General features: G+C 38.7%; 1 protein-coding gene across 19 annotated transcripts in view; it reads left to right on the plus strand.

Moving 5' to 3' along the window:
* Positions 1 to 21,926, plus strand: part of HECTD1 (HECT domain E3 ubiquitin protein ligase 1) — a 99,808-nt gene that overhangs the window by 3,339 nt on the left and 74,543 nt on the right. The gene's annotated exons all lie outside the window — the stretch shown is intronic.

Raw genomic sequence — 21,926 nt, forward strand, 5'->3', positions numbered from 1 at the left:
ATAATTAATGAAGATGAATTAATAAAGTTAATAATTCTTAGTTGTAAATCCCATTAAAACAGTAAAAATCTTAGGATAAAAATCCTTATAAACAAAGTTTAAAATTCACTATTTTTTATTTTTGTTTTCTTTTAAGAGTTTATTTGAATTCAGATTAGTCAACTTGTAGTATAGTACTGGTTTCAAGGGTACAATTTAGTGATTCATCACCCAGTTACCCCATCCCCCTACCCCAAGTTACAGTTTATTGGTGGCCCACTCATGTCACCTCAAACAAAACTTTGAATGCATAATAATAGCCCCCTGTTGATACTTATTTTAGCAGGGTTCATAGAAAAGTGAAATAGATTTTTGAGTATTCTCAGATTTCATTGGAGGGTCTTCATTACCTGAGAATTACCTTTTATTTTTTTTTTTTAAAGATTATATATTTATTTATTTGACAGAGATCACAAGTAGGCAGAGAGGCAGGCAGAGAGAGAGAGGAGGAAGCAGGCTCCCCGCTGAGCAGAGAGCCCAATGCGGGATTCCATCCCAGGACCCTGGAATCATGACCTGAGCTGAAGGCAGACGCTTTAACCCACTGAGCCACCCTGGGGCCCCTACTTTGGTTTTTTAAAAGTTATACTTGCTGGGGCGCCTGGTTGGCTTAGTCCATTAAGTGTCTGTCTTCAGCTCAGGTCATGATTCCAGGGTCCTGGGATGGAGTCCACCATCAGACTCCTTGGTGGGTGGGGAGCCTCCTTCTCCTCCTTGGGCTTGCTTGTGCTCACTTTGTGTTCACTTGTTCTCTCTGTGGCTATTTTTGTCTCTCTCTCTCTCTTTCAGATAAATAGGGGCACCTCAGTGGCTCAGTCGTTAAGCATCTGCCTCTGGCTCAGGTCATGATCCTAGCGTCCTGGGATCCTAGCGTCCTGGGATCCTAGTGTCCTAGCCTCACATCGGGCTCCCTGCTCTCCCTCTACCGCTCCCCTTGCTTGTGTTCCCTCTCTCACTGTCTCTCTCTGTTGAATAAATAAATAAAATCTTTAAAAAAATAAGAAATTATACTTGCCAATCAAAGTAATGATTGTTTTGTACCTTTACTAAGTACTAATATACAGTAGTTATTTGTAGTGGCATTTAAAAAAGGTGTTACCGATTAAAGCAATTTTAAAGGAAATATTTATTTATTTTTACTGATTTTATTTATTTATTAGAGAGAGAATGAGAGAGAGAGAGCATGAGCAGGGGAGGGTCACAGGGAGAAGCAGACTCCTTGCTGAGTAGGGAGCCAGATGTGAGACTCCATCCAGGACTCCAGGATCATGAACTGAACCCTCAGGTGTCCTTAAAGGAAATTTTTAAAATAAAAAACATCCGTATATAAAATCCTACCATCCTAACATAACTTGTTCTTTCCATTTTCCCTTCTAGGCTTATTTATATTTGATACAATACAGTGTTACGAAAGATGAAATTAAAGTCGGATATGATTTATATTTTTTATTTACTAAGATAACAAGACTATTTTCAAATTGGAATGGTTACTGCTATTTCAAGCAGCATACCAGTAATTTGTCTATCAAAAAACAGATCTTTGATTAAATTTGTAATAGTTTTTTTAAAAAACGCTTAGTTTGCTCTCTTTGTTCTATGGTCCCCAACAAGGGGACTTGTTTTGAGTCCCTTAAACCAGAGGCAGCTTGGTGAGGTGGAAAGAATGGGCTGTGGCATCAGAGATCTGGGTTCATGTTCTTGGATTCTTGGTCTACTACGTCTTAATTTAGCCTTTGAGAGCCTTAGTTTAGTTTCTTTCTGTGTAGAATAGCAGTAGGTTCCTTGTGAGGATTAAAGGAAAGAATGTATATGAAAAGTGATTTGGTTAAAGTGGGCTACCTACTAATACTACATTTCTAATTTTGAATTTTATTTTGGGACTTTATTTTGTGAAGCTGATTGATTTTGGAGAGTCTTTTAAAATTCTTGGCAAGAGTCAAGAAACAGGATAGGGGAAAAGCAAGATGATGTGCATATTTTGAATATTGAAATTTGAATTTTTGAAAATTTCCCGTACCATCTTGATTCCTAAGATACTAGCAAACAGTCCGTATTTATATTGAATAAAGCAGAAGATGTCTATATGTTTAGATATGTATTTTCCTTATTAGCTTGTATTAATAGTTACATGTCTCTTTAGTTAGGAAAGGCAGATGGTGTGGTAGAATAATGGCCTTTGGGATGGGATAGATTCGGGTTCAGTTTTTGTGAAGATTAAAAGGGATGATAGATGTGAAATCCCTAGCATAGTGCTTTTCACTTAATGGTTAAGTCTTTTCCTTTAGTATAGTATTATATGTGACTCTCCATTTTTTGAAGAGTCTTGACAGTCTTTTTGAAGTTATGGAATGTATATTTTCTGTGAAGCTGTGATATTTCCTATTAATTCCTGAACTTACAGGGTAATGCTCTAAAAAATAAAAGTCAAGTTCAAGGTGAGTTTTTGCTTTCATCTGTGATATGTTAGTGGGTTAAATTTAATATGTTATAAATTTAATGAGTTACAAATGAGTTTGCATTCACATTAAAATGGATGATTATTGTACATGTTATTATAAATAGGTAAATCCTAGGCACTTACAGATCCTGCCTCCTATCTCTTCAGATAGTATAATTTAAAAGTTCTATTTTGGGGTGCCTGGGTGGCTCAGGGGGTTAAGCCTCTGCTTTCGGCTTGGGTCATGGTCTCAGGGTCCTGGGATCGAGCCCTGCATCCGGCTCTCTGCTTAGCGGGAGCCTGCTTCCCCCTCTCTCTCTGCCTACCTGTGATCTTTCTCTCTGTCAAATAAACAAATAAAATCTTTTTAAAAAAAATAAATAAATGTTCTATTTTCTGGGTAGAATCTAAGATCTAGAAAATGAGATATTAGGGATAGTACTTTTATTTTATTTTATTTTTAAGATTTTATTTATTTATTAATGAGAGACAGAAATAGAGGCAGAGGGAGAAGCAGACTCCCAAAGGAGTAGGGAGCCTGACTTGGGGCTGGATCCCAGGACTCTGGGATCATGACCTGAGCCAAAGGCAGATGCTTAACTGACTGAGCCACCCAGGCACCCTAGTGATAGTACTTTTTAGGTACTAGAAGGCTTTTTTTTTTTCTTTTTCTTTTTCTTCTTCTTCTTCTTTTTTTTTTTTTAAAGGATTTTGTTCATTTATTTGACACAGAGAGAGAGAGATCACAAGTAGGCAGAGAGGCAGATGGTGGGGGGTGGAGGGGAAGCAGGGGCAATGCGGGGCTCTATCCCAGGATCCTGAGTTCATGACCTGGTCCGAAGGCAGAGGCTTAACCACTGAGCCACCCAGTTGCCCCTGGCCTTTGAAGAAGTGGTTTTTCCTAGAGTTATAAAGGATGAGTAAGTTTATGGGATGAAGTATGAAGAGGAGGTAGAAGGGTGTTTGAAGAGGAGGCAATGTGCAAAGAATTTGAAGTGGGATAAGTAGGGCATGATTGAGGAACTTAAAGAAAACTAGTGTGACTGGGACAAGGAGTTTGCCGAAGTGCTGCGTAGGAGGTGCTGGATGGGGATGGAGTCTTCTGTTTATGAGAAGTAAAGCTTTTGGTTTTATCTTAAGAGCAGTGCAAAGGCAGTGAAATAGTGCAAAAGAGTGACTGGTATGATTACATTTGTTTTTTAGAAACTACCTGCTCTTTTGAGAATAGAATAGATGAGTGAAGAGGACAGAAAGAACAATTTCTTCTAGGCTTTGCCGATTATGGTTGAGCGAGAGGTTTGTAGTAATAGAAGTATGAAGAAGTAGAGAGAGAGAGATTTAAGAAGAAAAATAGTCAGAACTTGTTGAATGATTGGATATGAGAGAGTGAGAAAGGAAGTATCATGCATTACTCAGGTTACAATGGATGGTGATGCCATTCAGTGAGAGAGAACACTGGAAGAGGTTTTGAGAGGCTGAGATCATGAGTTTGGAATTTGGCTGGATTCTCATATCTGCCTCTGCATTCAGCCTGCTGGATTCTGTTTTGACAGAAATATATGAAAAAAATCATCCTCCACAAATGTGGTTGGAAAAGGGAGGAATGTTGTAGTGATTTTTTATACATAATTATGAATATTCTTTGATTCGTTACCAAAACTGGACAAGTGATAGTTTCTTAAAGGTTAGTTATAATGTGGATTGTGATTCGTATCAGTGAGCTTCTTGTACTCTGTTACATAAAATGTATTGGTCTCTCTTGTACTTTGAGTGGATTTTTTTTTAGTCTGTGTTTAAGCTTGTAAAATTGTGCCCTGGTTATGGATTTACTGAGCTATACGATAATCCAGATATTGACATATGTCATTCTACAGTATCACAAACTCATATTTGTTTAATATGAATACTGATCTTATCAGAAAAGTTTCAATATTGGGAAGCTGTCTAGCTCACGATAGCAGATATAAGTTTTCCAAAATTGTCATTTTTGCTTGAAAGCTTTAATGTTATCATTGGCAATAAGTACTGTCAGTTGTTTTCCTTGTAGTGGAAGGCTTACTTTGTTAAATTTTGAGAAATGTTTGCCAGGTTTCCAAGTCTGAATAATCACAGTTTGTCTGAAGTTCTAAGTAAAAATGGTGTTGCATGAAAAAAAGTGTCTGGTTGAGCTCTCCAACAGTTAAACAAGTGCTTTCCCTTGACACAGCCATCATTCTTTAGGAGGCAGAAGTGCTTTATACTCACTTCCTATTACCTGTAGTAGGTTATTAAAAAGACTGGTATTCAAGGGTTGTGATGTAGTAAAATTAATAATTTTTTTCCTTCCTCAAAGTTATTCTGTAGTGAAAGTGCTTCCCCTCCAGCCCCCATGCCAAAGCTCCACAGTGAAGACTACAGCTACTAGTAGTATAGTTTAGTACCCTTGACTTGATTCATGCTGAAATGCCAGCAGTTTCATCCACCATTGCTTTTGCATCATTAGTGTACATGTCAACACAGGAAGCAAGTGATTCAAAAAGAGAAAGGACAATTGTGTTGAATTGTGGTGAGAGGTCAAGTAGGGTGAAGACTGAAAGCGTCCTTTGGATTCAGCTACCTTCTCAAGGACATTGATCTTAATGAGAGCTGAGTGGAGTGGTGGTGAGGGAGAGATTTGAATGGGTCCAGGAATAAGTAGGATATGAAGAAATAGAGCCAGGGAGTGTGGAAAACTTTTTCAAGAAGTTAGATTGGAATGGGGGTATGGGATTTTGTCTTTTAAAGGTCAAAGAGATAGGAGAGAGAATTTCCATAGTGTTTAGGATTCTGAGAAAGTGGGAGAAGATTGGCTTCTGTTAAGACCAGTGTTTTTTAAACTTTAGTGTGCATGATGTGAATCACCTGGGGATCTTGCTAAGCTGCAAATTATGATTCATTTGGTTTGGTGTGCTACCCGATAGTCTGCATTCCTAGTATGCTACCAGATAATGCTGAAGCTGTGGTCAGAAAAATCTTAACGTTTAGGAGTAAAGCTCTGGTCCGCTGGTGGAGAGATGGGTTTTATTTTAGGTAGTGTGTTCCTTGTAAAACAGGGCAGATGGGAAGATTAGATACAGATGTTTTAGGTTTGGTGGTTAAAAGTTTGAGGGATTTCTGTCGGATGACCTCTTCTTTCCCTGAAGTAGGAGATTGAAATGAATGATAGTATCTTGGATTGGTATGGGGAAATAATTATAATTTGCTAGTAGCTTGATAATAGATATCCCTGTCTCCAAGCTAACAATAACCAGAGTCATATCTTAAAATATTTTTCATGGTCTTTTCCCCCCAGCTTTATTGAGGTATAAATAAAAAAAATTATTTGACTGTACCACTCTATTTTATAAAATCTTTGGGTCTTTACCTAATGGATAAGTTTCAGATACCCTTAAAGACTGTGTTCTCAAAGTACTACTAGATACATACCACTAGGACTTTTTCTTTTTCTTTTGTCATTTTAAAAAGTATTTATTTGAGAGAGAGCTCATGAGCTAGAGCGACCATGAGCAAGCATGAACAGAGGGGAGGGGCAGAGGGAGAAGCAGACTACCCACTGAGCGGGGAGTTGGTGGTGTTTAGGGTTCCATCCTAGGACCCTTGGATCATGAACTGAGCTGAAGGCAGCCACTCAACTGACAGAGCCACCCAGGCACCCTTACTTTTTTTCTTCCTATTGCCAAGCATAGAGTTTGGCATATAATAGCTAATAACGACATAGTGAACAAAATGAAGTTATGTATATTGTGCTTGCTTTTCATTTATGCCTAAAGAAAGTATTTTTGGGATCATGAAATTGGTTGAGGAGCATATAAAAAGAGGAGCATTGTAAAACAGTGACAGAATCAATATATATATATTTTTCCCTATCCCCCTGCCTTTATGTACCTGCTTTTTCCATCTTAACTTCTGTTTTCTTCTACCCCATGGCAGAGTAATAGGGAAGTGAAATTACTTTTTTTTTTTATAAGCCCTACAGCTGATCCTTCCTTGGATAGGGAATGTTCATTATTTCAAATACATATAATACTAAAAAGTTAAGTAATTTCTGTTTACACAAATCAACTATTGTTTATGTACTTCTTTTCAATGGACAGCAGAAAGAAGTGTTAGAAGATGAGAACCATTCTCTGTAAGGGAGCTCATAGATAATAATCTTCAGTGAGCTTTTGTTAAGTTTACCAAAGTGTCTTTCACCTTAAAATACTTTTTAAAAATAGATTTTATTTATTAATTTGACAGAGAGAGACACAGTGAGAGTGGGAACACAAGCAGGGGGAGTGGGAGAGGGAGAAGCAGGCTTCCTGCTGAGCAGGGAGCCTGATGCAGGGCTCAATCCCAGGAGCCTGGAATTATGACCTGAGCTGAAGGCAGATGCTTAATGACTGAGCCACCCAGGTGCCCCTCACCTTAAAATATTAAAAAAAAAAAAAAAAACCAAAACACACATATTCTTCTTTGTAGCTGTAAACAATGTATGTTTTGCATACTTGTTGACTGTGCCATGAGACCTTTTAGTTCCTTAGGGCACAGCACTGTCTTATTCATCTTTGTATCCTACCTTCCAATACCTAGCACCGTACTTGGCATTAAAAAGTACTATCTGTTCAGTAGCTACTTACTTAATGAATTGCAGTCAGATTTGTGTGTGTTTTAATTGGAGAAAAGCAAGTCTGCGTATTGGAATTTTACTCCTTTTCCTTTGAGAAGGAAGGCCATAATTTTCAACTGCTATGCCAGGAGTTATTTTTAGTTAAGCAATACACGGAGAGTCAACGCTGGGAGCAGGGACTAAAATGAAAGAAGAGGAGCACCTGGGTGGCTCAGTGGGTTAATCCTCTGCCTTTGGCTCAGGTCATGATCTCAGGGTCCTGGAATAGAGCCCTGCATTGGGCTCTCTGTTCAGCAGAAAGCCTGCTTCCTAGTCTTTCTCTGCCTGCCTCTCTGCCAACTTGTGATATCTCTCTCTCTCTCTCTCTCTCTCTCTGTTAAACAAATAAATAAAATCGAGGTGCCTGGGTGGCTCAGTGTGTTAAGCCTCTGCCTTCGGTCCAGGTCATGATCTCGGGGTCCTGGGATCGAGCCCCACATTGGGCTCTCTGCTCAGCAGGGAGCCTGCTCCCCCAACCCTTTCTGCCTGCCTCTTTGCCTGCTTGTGATCTCTGTCTGTCAAACAAATAAATAAAAATATTTTAAAAATAAATAAATAAAAAAAATCTCTTTTGTTAAAAGGTTAAATTTTATATTATAAATCTTCAAAAATCTTGGCCCAAGTCCAAGCAATACAGTCTAGAAGAAGGATAGGATAGGGGCACCTGGGTGGCTCAGTGGGTTAAGCCGCTGCCTTCGGCTCAGGTCATGATCTCAGAGTCCTGGGATCGAGTCCCGCATAGGGCTCTCTGCTCAGCGGAGAGCCTGCTTCCCTCTCTCTCTGCCTGCCTCTCCATCTACTTGTGATTTCTCTCTGTCAAATAAATAAATAAAATCTTAAAAAAAAAAAAAAAAAAAGAAGGATAGGATAGTTACAGTATAAAAACTATTACAGTTCCCAAGGAAATTATTTATCTTTGGAACCTCATGAAAGCTTTTGTTCTTATTTTTTTGTTTGTTTGTTTTAAGATTTTATTTATTTATTTGAGAGAGAAAGAGAGAGTGAGTGATAGAAAGCAGGGGCAGAGGGAGAGGGAGAGGGAGAAGCAGGTTCCCTGCTTAGCAGGGAGCCTGACGCAGGGCTTGATCTGAGGACTCAGGGATCATGACGTGAGCCAAAGGCAGATGCTTAACCAACTAAGCCACTCAGATGCCCCATTCTTGCTTTAAGTTACTTACTCTGCTTTCATCAGAGAAAGATTCTGTTGTCATTGCAAGGTAGCATTTTCTAATTAGGCTATTTTTAGGTCTATAAACTGGTATTAGGTCTATAAACTGGTATAGTACTAGGTTTAATTATATAAAAATAGTTTCTACCCATAATGTGAGAGATAAATCTTCAACAAATTTAAAAGTTTGAAAAGCGGGGTGCCTGGGTGGCTCAGCGGGTTAAAGCATCTGCCTTCGGCTCAGGTCATGATCCCAGGGTCCTGGGATCGAGCCCCGCATCAGGCTCTCTGCTCAGCAGGGAGCCTGCTTCCTCCTCTCTCTCTGCCTGCCTCTCTGCCTACTTGTGATCTCTGCCTGTCAAATAAATAAATAAAATCTTTAAAAAAAAAATAAAAGTTTGAAAAGCTCTTTAATTATAAATAAAAGTTTGTACCATGGATGTATACTTTTAGCACTATTCAGAGAGTGCTGTGATTATGATATGCTTGATACTAATTTTTTTTCTTAAATTTATTTAAATTACACACAGTAAAGTTCGGAGTTTTGACAAATGCAAAGTCACGTAACCACCACCACAATTAAAATTCAGCACAGTTCCAACATCCCAAAACATTCCCTAGAGCTGTCCTTTGAAGTTAAATCCTTCCCATCTCCAGTGCTTGACAACCAGTGAGTGGTCTGTTCTTTGATGCTATAATTTTGACTTTACCAGAATGTTGTATAAGTAAAATCTCATATACATTGTGTAGTGTTTTGAGTCTGGCTTCATAAGTGTAGTATATTGCATTTGAGAGTCATCTGTGTTGCTGTGTGTATAATAAATAGGTCCTAACTTTTAATATCTGTGTAGTACCATTTTATGGTTGTACCCCACAGATGGTTTATCCATTTACCTCTTGAAAGACATTTGGCTTTGCAGTTTTGGTGATTATGACCAGAGTTGCAATAAACATTAGTATATAGATTGCTGTGTAAATATGTATTTTCATTTCTTCTGCAATTGTTAGAGAAAAGTCTGACGGGGCACCTGGGTGGCTCAGTCTTTAAGCGTCTGCCTTCTGCTCAGGTCATAATCCCAGAGTCCTGGGATTGAGCCTTGCATGGGGCTCCCTGCTGGGTGGAAAGCCTGCTTCTCCCACTCCCCCTGCTTCTGTTCTCTCTCTTGCTGTGTTTCTCTCTGTCAAATAAATAAAATCTTTACACACACACAAAAAAAATCACTGCAAAATTTAAAAAAAAAAAAAAAGGAAAATCTGACAAGTTGGAGAATTTGGCAGACTGACCTCAAAATTTATATGGAAATGCAAAGGACCTACATTAGCCAAAACAACTTTAATTAGAGGACTAATAATATCATACTTAAATTCCTGTTATATTGGTGCAGTAATCAAAACGTTATGGTATTGATGTAAAGCAAAATGGATTGATGAAATGGAGCAGAGAGTCAGAAATAGATTGACATACCGGATACCTTATTTCAACAAAGGCAGTTCAATGGAAAAGAGTAGTATTATTTTATGGTGCTGGAACAAATGGTGACCATGTGGAAAAAAGAAAAAATTAACTGTGACTAATGTACCACACCATATATAGAAATAAAATGAATCATAGACCTTAATGAAGAACCTAAAACTATAAGACCTCTAGAAGAAAACATAGGAGATATCCTTGTGACCCTCGGTTAGTCAAATATTTCTTAAGTAAATACCAAAAGCACAACCCATAAGAGAATAAATTGGTATGTTTGAAGGTTTTTATAACTAATTGTTTGTGTAATAGGGGACTGTTTAAGTTATTTAATTCCTTGTGTTTTTTTTTTTTTTAAGATTTTATTCATTTATTTGAGAGAGAGGGAGAGGCAGAGATAGTGACAGAGATAGTGAGAGAAAGCAGAAGTGGGGAGGAGAGGGAGAAGCAGGCTCCCCCCGAGCATGATGTGGGGCTTGATCCCAGGACCCTGGAATCATGACCTGAGCAAAAGGCAGACGCTTAACTGACTGAGCCACCCAGATGGCCCTAAGTTACTTAATTCTTGAGTGAATTTTAGTAGAATTGGGCTAACTAATGTGAATTAGAATTTGTGGGCATAGAGTTGTTTGCAATATTCCTTTTTATCCTTAGGTGTTTGTACAGTGTGTTGGGATAATCTTATTTTTCATCTTCATACTGGCAATTTTTATGTTTTGATCAATCTGGCTAAATATTTATCAGTTTTATTAATCTTTATAAAGAAGTGGCTTTTGGTTTAATTCATTTTTTATTTTTCTGCTTTACGTTTCATTGATTTCTGCTCTTAATTCCTTCTACATTGGTTTGAGATTTAATTTGCTCTTTTTTTTTTTTTTTTTAGTTCTTAGATGGAAGCTCAGGTTACTGATTTGAGACCTTGTCTAATATAAGCATTTAATACTAAAAATATCTCTTTTCTGCTTTAGTTGATGTTATACATTTATTTTAATTTGGTTCAGAATACTTAAAAATTTTGTTTGGCAGTTTCTTTTTGACCCTTGTGTTATTTAGAAGTGTGTTGCTTAATTTACAGATATTTAGGGTTTTCCAGGTATTTTTGTGGCACTATTGTGGTTAGAGAATATACTTTATATTATTTTAATTATTTTAAATCTATTAAGGTTTGTTTTACCACCCATGACATGGTTTGTTTTTGGTGATACATCCACATACACATCAGAAGAATGTATGTTTTGCTCTCTTTGGGAGGAATGTCTGTAAGTGTGAAATTAGGTCAGGTTGGTTAATAGTGGTGTTCAGTCTATATCCTTGTTGATTTTCTGTCTATTTGTTTTATAGGTTATTGAAAGAGAGGTGTTGAAGTCACCAAGTGTAATTGTAGATTTATCTATTTCTTTTCACTTATCTCAGTTTTTCATGTATTTTGAAGCCTTGTTAGGTGCCTTTAAAAGGATTGTTGGGAAATTTTATCTTCTTTATCGTTATGAAAACTCTGTTTTTATCTCTGGTAATTTTCCACGTTCTGAAGTTTATTTTGTTTTACATAACTATAGTCACTTAAGCTTGCTTGCTTGCTTTCTTGTTTTTTCTCTTTTCTTTCTTTCTTTTTTTTTCCCCCCAAGATTTTATTTATTTATTTGAGAGAGAGACACACAATGAGAGAGGGAACACAAGCAGGGGGAGTGGGAGAGGGAGAAGTAGACTAAGTAGACTCCCCACTGAGCAGGGAGCCTGATATGGAGCTTGATCCTAGGACCCTGGGATCGTGACCTGGGCCAAAGGCATATACTTAATGAGTAAGCCACCCAGGTGCCCCAAGATTTTATGTTTAAGTGATCTCTGTACCCGACATGGGGCTCAAATTCACAACCCTGAGATCAAGAGTCCCATGTTCCACTAAATGAGCCAGTCTGGTGCCCTTCTAGTTTCCTTTTGATAGTGTTTATTTGATCTTTTCCATCCTTTAAGGTTTTTTTTTTTTTTTTTTTTTTTAAGATTTTATTTATTTATTTGACAGAGAGAAATCACAAGTAGTTGGAGAGGCAGGCAGAGAGAGAGAGAGAAGGAAGCAGGCTCCCTGCCGAGCAGAGAGCCCCATGTGGGACTCGATCCCAGGATGCGAGATCATGACCTGAGCCGAAGGCAGCGGCTCAACCCACTGAGCCACCCAGGCGCCCTCCATCCTTTAAGTTTTAACCAATGTATGTTATTATATGTAATGTGGGTTTCTCGTAGACAGTACATGGTTAGCTTGTGTTTTTTTTTAATCCAGCCTGGTTGTCTTCCTTTAATCCAACCAGTCTTTTTTTAATTGGTGAGTTTAGACCATTTATATTTAATGTAATTTTTGATGTGTTTGGAAATATGTCTAACATTTTACTTCTTGTTTTTTGTTCTGTCGCTCACCTATGCTCACTCTATCTCCTTTTTCTGTTTCTTCTTTCCTGCCTTTCCTTACTTGAATATTTTGTAACATTTTAATTTAACTTGCCTGTTAGTTTTTGGTTCACTTTATATTTTTTTAATGGTTGCTATGGGAATTGCAATTAACTAAGAGTTAGTGTTGTACCATTTGATGTGAAGAAGCCTTCCCTTTATCCTTCATATTATAATTTTTGTATGTTTTAAGTCTATATACATTGAAAATCTCAATATGTAGTCTTAAAATTTTCACTTTCAAAAGTCAGTTGAAGGGGCGCCTGGGTGGCTCAGTGGGTTAAGCCGCTGCCTTCGGCTCAGGTCATGATCTCAGGGTCCTGGGATCGAGCCCCGCATCAGGCTCTCTGCTCAGCAGGAGACCTGCTTCCTCCTCTCTCTCTCTGCCTGCCTCTCTGCCTACCTGTGATCTCTGTCAAAAAAAAAAAAAGTCAGTTTAAGAGGAGAAAAATAATCTGTTATACTTATCTTCCTATTTGTTATTTCTGTTGTTCTTCCTTCATTCCTGAAGTTCCTTGTATGTCTCGGGTATCATTTTCTTTAACTTTGAAGAACTTTCCCTAGCATTTCTTTTTCTTTTATTTTTTTAAGATTTTATATATTTATTTGAAAGGGAGCAGAGAGGGAAAGAGATCTTGGGGTAGGGAGGCAGAGGGAAAAGCAGTCTCCCCTCTGAGCAGGAAGCCTGATTTGGTGCTGGATCCCAGGATTCTGGGATCATGACCTGAGCCAAAGGCAGACACTTAACCAACTGAGCCACCCAGTGGCCTAGGTGCCCTTTCTTTTCTTTTCTTTTCTTTTTTTTTTTTTTTAAGTAGGAGCCACACCCTGTGTTGAACTCAACATGGGGCTTGAACTCAGGACCCCGAGATCAAGACCTGAGCAGAAATCTTTTTTTTTTTTTTAAAGATTTTATTTATTTATTTGACAGAGAGAGATCACTAGCAGGCAGAGAGGCAGGCAGAGAGAGAGAGAGAGAGAGAGAGGAGGAGGAAGCAGGCTCCCTGCTGAGCAGAGAGCTGGATGCGGGACTCGATCCCAGGACCCTGAGATCATGACCTGAGCCGAAGGCAGCGGCTTAACCCACTGAGCCACCCAGGCGCCCCTGAGCAGAAATCTTGTTGAATTGGACATTTAACCAACTGAGCCATCCAGGCGCCCCTCTTTAATATTTGTTTTAGGGAAGTTCATTGGTGATTAATCTCTTAGTGTTCTTTCATCTGAGAATGTTTTTATTCTATATTTATGCTGTGAAGATATTTTTGCTGGATATAAAATTTTGGGGTGACAGTTCTTTTCAGCATTTTAAAGATATTATTCCATCGTTTTCCAGCCTTTATGGTTTCTGATGAGAAGTCTGCATTTATTCTGATCTTTGTTTCTTTGCATTGCTTTTCCTTTTGCTGCTTTTAAGATTTTTTAAAAAAATTTACCTTTGCGGGGTTTTGCTGTTTGATTATGATTTGCCTGTGCATGGTTGTCTTAATTGAAGTTTGCTGAGCTTCTTCAATTGTATGCCTTTCACCATTTGGAACATTTCTTTGTCAAATCTATTTTCTACAGACATTTTGTTTTCTCCTTTCCTTCTGGGTCTCCAGTGGCACAACTGTTACACTTTTTAATGTGTTCCCTTGGATGCCTGTCACTATTTCCCTTTTTCTCCCAGTCTTTTCACTCTGTTTTTCAGATTGGATAATTTTTATTACCTGTTTTCAATTTCACTGACTATGTTTTATGGCTTTTGAGCCCATCTAGTGAAATTTTCCCCCCACTCACAAATTGTACTTTTTCTTTCTTTCTTTCTTTCTTTTTTTTTTTTAAGATTTTATTTATTTGACGGAGAGAGAGATCACAAGCAGGCAGAGAGGCAGGCAGAGAGAGAGAGAAGGGGAAGCAGGCTCCCTGTTGAGCGGAGAGCCCGACTTGGGGCTTGATCCCAGGACTCTGGGATCATGACCTGAGCTGAAGGCAGAGGCTTAACCCACTGAGCCACCCAGGTGCCCCATCTTTTTTTTTTTTTTTAAGATTTAATTTATTCATTTGAGATAGCACAAGCAGGGGGGGAGATGGAGGGAGAGGGAGAAGTAGATTCTGTGCTGAACTGGGAACCTGATGTGGGGTTTGAGCTCAGTATCCTGGGATCATGACCTGAGCTGTATGCAGATACTTAACCTGAGCCACCCAGGCCCCCCTGTACTTTGTATTTCTGAAACTTCCATTTGATTCTTTTTTATGTGTTCTGTTTCCAGTTATTTCAAGAATGTTCACATTTACCTCTTGGGGTATAGTTACAATACCTAATTGATAATCCTCCTTGATAATTTTCGTTTCTTTTTCTTTTTTTTACCCCTGATAATTTTTATATTTTATTTCATTTTATTTTTAAAGATTTTATTTATTTATTTGACCGAGATCACATGTAGGCAGAGGCAGGCAGAGAGAGAGGAGGAAGCAGGCTCCCCGCTGAGCAGAGAGCCCAATGCGGGGCTCCATCCCAGGACCCTGAAATCACGACCCGAGCTGAAGGCAGAGGCTTAACCCACTGAGCCACTCAGGCGCTCCTACCCCTGATAATTTTAATATCTAGTTGTCTCAGGCTTATATCTGTTGATAGTCCCCCCTCCCCCCCATCGCTGCCAGGTAGGCTCCATGTGTAGTGTGAAGCCTGACATGAGTTGGGAACTTATGACCCTGAGATCAGGACCTGAGCTGAGATCAAGAGTCAGATAGATGCTCAACCGACTGAGCTTACCCAGGCACCCAGCTGTCTTTCTTGAGTTGGTTAAGTCAGATTGTACTGATTCTTTGTGTTTCAAGTTTTTTTATGGCTTCATGCCCAATGTGGGCATTGAACTCATGACCCTGAGACTGAAGAGTTACATGCTCTACTGACTGAGTCAGCCAGGCACCCCTGTTTCAAATTATTTTGGATTTTATCTTCGCTATTTGGGATATTGTTAGACTCTGGGTTTTATAACAATCCTCTGGAGATAATGTTGATTTTGTTTTGTGTTGGCATGCAGTCATTCTGATTTGATTTAGATTGCAAGTTCTGACTTGCCCTCTGTGGGTGGTGGTTCCAATGTTAGTGATTTCATAGCTTTTGTTATGGTGTTTGGGTCTACTCTGTATGTACATTTGTCATTCAGAGTATAATCTGGGGCTTGAGTGGTGGATTATATCATAGTTCAGTTGTCAGAGTCTTTGCTGGTGTTTTTCAGCTCTTTCCTTCATAGTGTAGTTTGGAGGTGAGCTTAGGACTTGTGTTGGGGATCCTTTATCTGCTCTTTCTTTTCTGAGATTTGTATTTTTTGGCTACCTGGAGCCCTTTTTACTTGTATTCTAGCTAGAAAACTGGGACTTTCTTGATGTTATAGCTATGCTTCTTCCCATCACCTCCCCCTCCACTCTTAACCCTTATGCTGGCACTAAACTAGACTTGACTAGGCTGCTTCCAAGGTGAAAGTAGTGAGAGAAAAAGGGAAGATAACAGGATTCTTCTCATGCTCTTTTATCCATAGGGGCTCCTTTTCTTAGTGCCCAGTTCTCTCCAGCACCTTAGATGCTCATGCCATCTCTACTGCACTGTGCATGTGTCACTCAGGATTTAGTGTGAGGCTTAACTCTGAGGTTAGCCTTGGGGCCAGGTAGGGAGTAGGAAGCCCCAGGAATTTCTCCCCACGCTCTCTGGCTCACAGAGACCCTCTTTATTGGTCCTCTCTGAGTTTATGTTCTTTGTTCCTGCTATATAGTTTGAGACCTGACCCATCAAGGCGTCAAACCAGAAAAGAAAAGAGGAAAGGAAAAATGCCCCTGAAACTTACTTCTATCATGGGCCCTTATTTAAGTTTTGACTTCCTTCCTTAGTCCATCTGCTCTTTACTTTTCAGAGTCTTCAGATGGTTGCTTTTTTTTTCCCCCCCAAGGTTTTTGATTATAATTGGGAGAAATAGGCTATAATAAACTTAATGTAGTTGACTTGCCCCAAATTTTAAATTTATTTTTCTGGGAATTGTAAAATACACTTGTTTTAGAGATTTAGAAAAATCAGAAAAGCTTAGAGAATGAGAAGTGCAGAGAATGAGAAATTTGTACAAATCAGAAAAGTTTAGAGAAGTTTTTAGAGAAATTATCTATAATTGCACTATCTAGTACTAAGCTATTTTAACTTTTTCCTTTGTTTTTTTTCTCTGAATATTTTAACATGATGAACACCTTAATGGATATGATTTTTCTTCTTTTACCTAATATTTTTATTAAACAGTATTTGTATCATAATCTTTTTAGTAAGTACCTCAGTAAAACCAGCATAATCTGTCATATGGATGTGTCATATACTTAATCATGCCCTTGTTATTAGATACATGATTTATGTCACTGTGACTATCTTTGTATATACCTTTTTAAAATTAACATACAATACATTATTTACTTTAGGGGTACAGGTCCGTGAATCATCAGTTTTACACAATTTATAGCACTCACCATAGCACATACCCTCCTCAATGTCCATAACCTAGCCACCCTTTCCCTCCCCGCCCTCCCCCACATACATTTTTGCCTGATAACTTTTTTGGAACTCTTGACATCACAATTCATATATGAGGAAATCAAACTTTCCTTAATCTGTTTTAAATGATATTTAATTATTTTCTGAAGTCTAACCCAGTGTGTTTGCATATAATTATCTTCTTATAAACATTTTCAAAATGGTATTACTTTTGATAGAGGATCTTGTAGTTTTTGATTGTTTTGAACTTTAGAGTTCATTGTAGGAAAATGTAATTGAAGATGATGTTATAAGCTTTCAGTCCTTAGAGGTATGAATTAATAGGTTAGTAAATTGTGATTTTTATTTTTTTAAGGGAAAATGGAATGGAGATTTTAAAATGATGTTAATATATGCCCAGTATGGTTTCATATCTGCCTCCAGTATGTATTCATATAGAAATAAGGTCTGCATTAGAAATACAGCAATGAGATATGAGTGATTAAATTTATTTTGTAGTAAATTTTTTGTGATTCTAATTAGAGACTCTCTATAGCCTGAAGTGTTTGTCTGTGGGTGTATGCATGCAGCTTTAGGTTCTTTTGTATTTTCTTGGTGGGGCTTGAATAATTCTGTGTTTAATTTTAAGTTTATTGGGGCACCTGGGTGGTACAGTCAGTTGTGTCTGCCTTTGACTCAGGCTATGATCCCAGGGGCCTAGGATCTAGCCTGGAGTCAGGCTCCCTGCTCAGTTGGGAGCCTGCTTCTTTCTTACCTTCTGCGCCACCCTCTTCAAACCCCCTGCTCATGCTCACTCACCCTCTCAAATAAATAAATAAAATCTTTTTTTTTTTTTTTTAATTAAAGTTTATGGCACCTGGGTGGCCCAGTTGGTTAAGCGACTACCTTTGGCTTAGGTCATGATTCTGGAATCCCAGTATCAAGTCCCACATCAGGCTTCCTGCTCAGCAGGACTCTCCCCCCTCTCATGCTCTCTCACATACTTATTCTCTCCCTTCAAATCAATAAAATCTTGTTTAAAAAAAGTTTATTAATTCTATCCTGGCCAGCCAAATTTTAAGTGTTTTATCAGTTTAAGTGTTTATCAGTTTACATATAAGTATTTATCAGTTTAGCAAAAATTTATTTTATTTTATTATTTTTTAAGATTTTATTTATGTATTTCACAGAGAGAGACACAGTGAGAGAGAGAACACAGGAGGGAGAGTGGGAGAGGGAGAAGCAGGCTTCCCGCTGGGTGGGAAGCCCGATTTGGGGCTTGATCCCAGGACCCTGGGATTATGACCTGAGCTGAAAGCAGAGGCTTAACCCACTGAGCCACCCAGGGGCCCCCAGGTTAGCAAAAATTTAAAGGTAGTAGCATTTTGTATGGCTTAGCAGTGGGGAAATAAGTACTCTAAAATGCTTGTGGTGGAATTAAACTTTTGTTTTTTTGACTTATTTTATTTTTTATTTATTTACTTATTTAATTTTATTTATTTTATTCATTTATGTTACTTTTGTTATTTTTTAAAGATTTTATTTATTTATTTGACAGAGGGAGACACAGAGAGGGAACACAAGCAGGGGGAGTTGGAGAGGGAGAAGCAAGCTTCCCGCTGAGCAGGGAGCCCGACATGGGGCTCGATCCCAGGACCCTGAGATAACGACCTGAGCCGGAGGCAGATGCTTAACAATTGAGCCACCCAGGCGCCCCTTTAATTTTTTTTTTAGATAGAGTGTGCTGGGGAGGCAGAGGAGAGGGAGAGAGAGAATCATAAGCAGGATCTACACCTAGCGTCTCCTGACAAGAGGCCTTGAGCTCATGGCCCTGAGATCATTTCCTGAGCTGAAATCAAGAGTCGGGTGCTTAACCAACTGAGTTACCCAGGTGCCTCTCAAGTTTTTATTTAAATTTGCAATCAGAAATCTGTGTATAACCTTTGACCTCCAGAAACTTAACTACTTATATCTTTCTGTTGACCAGAAGCCTTACTGATAGAAATAACAGTTACTGGATGGTATTTATGAAAAAACAAAAACAAAAATCCCCAACAACCCATGTATAAGTGGGTCTGCACAGTTTAGACCCTGTGGTCAGCTGTACTGGTACAGGCGTGTAAAGATACACCTCCAGGAGTATTCACTACAGTACTATTACAAATAGTAAAAAAACTGGAAACTACCCTAGTGGTGAATAATGTATGGCTCTTCATTATACTGGATGTTATGTTGACATTAGAAAGATTGAGCTAGGCCTGTTTATTTTAAAGTCGGAAAGTGGTCATAACATTATCAAAGAAATAAGCAAATTATAGGATCCTATTTATATATAGTATGATCCTACTTATCTATAACAAAAGCTTGATGATGTTGCACTAGAATTATCTGATGACTTGGTCTTTCAGATGCCCATGATACTGGCTTTTAGTTAGGACTTCTCAGTTTGTTAATTGGAACACCTACTAGCCTTGTGATATGGCTTGGGCTTCTTCATAGTGTAGTGGTTATGTTGCAAAAACAGAGTCTGAAGAGAGTCAAGTAGCTTTTGTTGGCTCAGCTTTAGAAGTCACCCAGCTGTCACTTTTACTTTACTCATAAAGCTGTTCAGATTCAAATAGTGGGAACATAGGCCCTCTCAATGGGAATGAGTATCAGAGTCACATAAAAAGAGTACTGGGGGGAATGCCAGGGTGGCTGAATTCGTTGAGTATATGACTGTTGAATTTAGCACAGGTAATGACCTCAGGGTCCTGGATCAAGCCCCAGGTTGGGTATTATGCTCAGTGGGGAGTCTACTTGAGGATTCTTTCTCCCCACCTCTCTCTGTCCCTCCCACCTAAAATAAATAGGTAATCTTAAAAAGTATATATGTGGAATGGGAGATGATGTGGATATTGTTGGAAAATAAAATCTGCAACATCATGTAATTCTTCAATTCTCTGTCCTTTGTACATGCTTTTCTCCTTACTTGGAATAGAAGGGCTTGCCTGCTCAGCCAACTTCTGTCATGTGGTTTATCAAGCATTTTTTTATGTCCTGAGCCCTGTACTACACATTTTAGATCCAGATCTTTGCAATAACTCTCCAAAGCAAAGAATGTCTTGACTTTACTCAGATGTCTTCCTTTTTTATGAGGACTTCCTTTCCCCAAATCCCCTAAATTGAATTCTCCCTCTTAGAACTTTTTATGGACCTACTCTTTTTTTTTAAAGATTTTTATTTATTTATTTGACAGAGATCACAAGTAGGCAGAGAGGCAGGCAGAGAGAGAGGGAAGTAGGCTCCCCCCGCTGAGCAGAGAGCCCAATGCGGGGCTCAATCCCAGGACCCTCAGACCACGACCTGAGCTGAAGGCAAAGGCTTTAACCCACAGAATCACCCAGGCGCCCCTGGACCTATTTTTTTTTAGGTTTTTATTATACGCATTTATATTTTGTTTGATTATATTATCATTTTCCCTGTTAAACTAAATTTTTTTTTTTTAAGATTTTATTTATTTATTTGACAGGCAGAGATTACAAGTAGGCAGAGAGGCAGGCAGAGAGACAGAGGAGGAAGCAGACTCCCTGCTGAGCAGAGAGCCCGATGTGGGGCTCGATCCCAGCACCCTGGGATCATGACCCAAGCCGAAGGCAGAGGCTTTAACCACCCAGGCACCCCTAAACTAAATTTCTTGAGACAGGAATTATTTTCACTATATTCCTGTATGTATATATACATTCATGTATATATGTATACATATATGTATAAACGTATACATATATGTATTTCATGTATTCATCAAATATTTGAGTATCCAGTAGATAATAAGTCTGGATCTGTTGTAGGAAAACAGTTAAGGCACAGACATGCTCTCTAGTAGCTCATGTTTTCATGGATGAGACAGGTAAATGGGAAAATATAATTTAGCTTGATGGATGCTTTTGATAGATGGATTTTACTGAGTGCTCTAAAACCACCCAAGAGGAGCATAACTGGGAATGGGTAATGAGTTGGTTTATGTGCAGGCCTCTTAAGGAGGTCCTTAATATGCTCTTTCTAAGTTGCTTGTGATAATTCTAAGTGGAGATAGTGATTGTGAGTGAGTTGGTCTGGGTTGGAGGTAACATTTTGGGACTTTTCATTGATATATGGATGAGATTTAGATCCATGAGGTACTAACAAAGAGAATAGAAGAGACCAAATAGAGAAAAGCCAGGGAGTTCAGGACCAAGACTGGATGGAAAACCAAGGGAGTCACAAAGCCTAGAAAAAATTAAAGGAATGGTGAAATACTCATTGTAGATTGCGGAAGAAGTGTAGCAGAATTATTGGACATTGTGTTCATTTAAGGTTGGTGATAACAAATTTATAGTGACATCATTTTTCTTGATTGTGTAAATCTTATTTCTTAGTTACCCCCTGTTGACATGGATTCAGACCTTAGGAAAGTTATGGTTGTAGTGGTAGCCTGGGGGGCAGGGGGAAGCAAGGAACTTTTGAGGACCTTGCTCAAAGAAGGTAAGCAAGTGCTGTTGAATAACCATAAAACTCTGGTTTGAATTCAAAGACTGATTTGATTATCTGTCAGCATATGGTTTCTTTGAAAATGATACTAAGAAGTTCTCTGTTGGGATGCCTGGGTGCCTTAGTTAGTTAAGCATCTGTTCTCAGCTCAGGTCATGATCCCAGGATCCAGGGTCCTGTATCAGGCTCCCTGCTCAGTGAGGAGTCTGCTTCTCCCTATCCCTCTTCCTGCTGCTCCCCCTGCTTGTGTGCTCGCTCTCTCTCTCTCTCTCTGTCAAATAAATAAGTAAAATCTTAAAAAAAAAAAAAAAAAAGAAAAGAAGAGGAAGAAGAAAGAAAAGAAAGAAGGAAATTCTTTGAAAGCACCTGGGTGACTCAGTTAAGTGTTTGTCTTTGGCTCATATCCTGGGGTTGAGCACTGGGTCAGGCTCCAAGCTCAGCAGGAAGCTTGCTTCCTCTCTTGGCTGCTTGTTTCTCCCTCTCGCTGCCACTTCCTCTGCTTGTGTGCTCTCACTCTTTCTCTCAAATAAATAAATAAATAAAATCTTAAAAGATAAGGGGAAAAAATCCCTGATCTACAACTGAAGAGACAGGTTTAAGGTATTACCTGTTTATATTATAATGGTGGCTTTTTTTTTTTTTTAAGATATATTTATTTATGTGGGAGAGTGTGTTTAAGTGTTGGGGGAGGGTTAGAGGGAGAGAGAGAAG

The sequence above is a fragment of the Mustela nivalis genome, assembly GCF_964662115.1.
Source record: "Mustela nivalis genome assembly, chromosome: 6".
NCBI lineage: Eukaryota > Metazoa > Chordata > Mammalia > Carnivora > Mustelidae > Mustela > Mustela nivalis.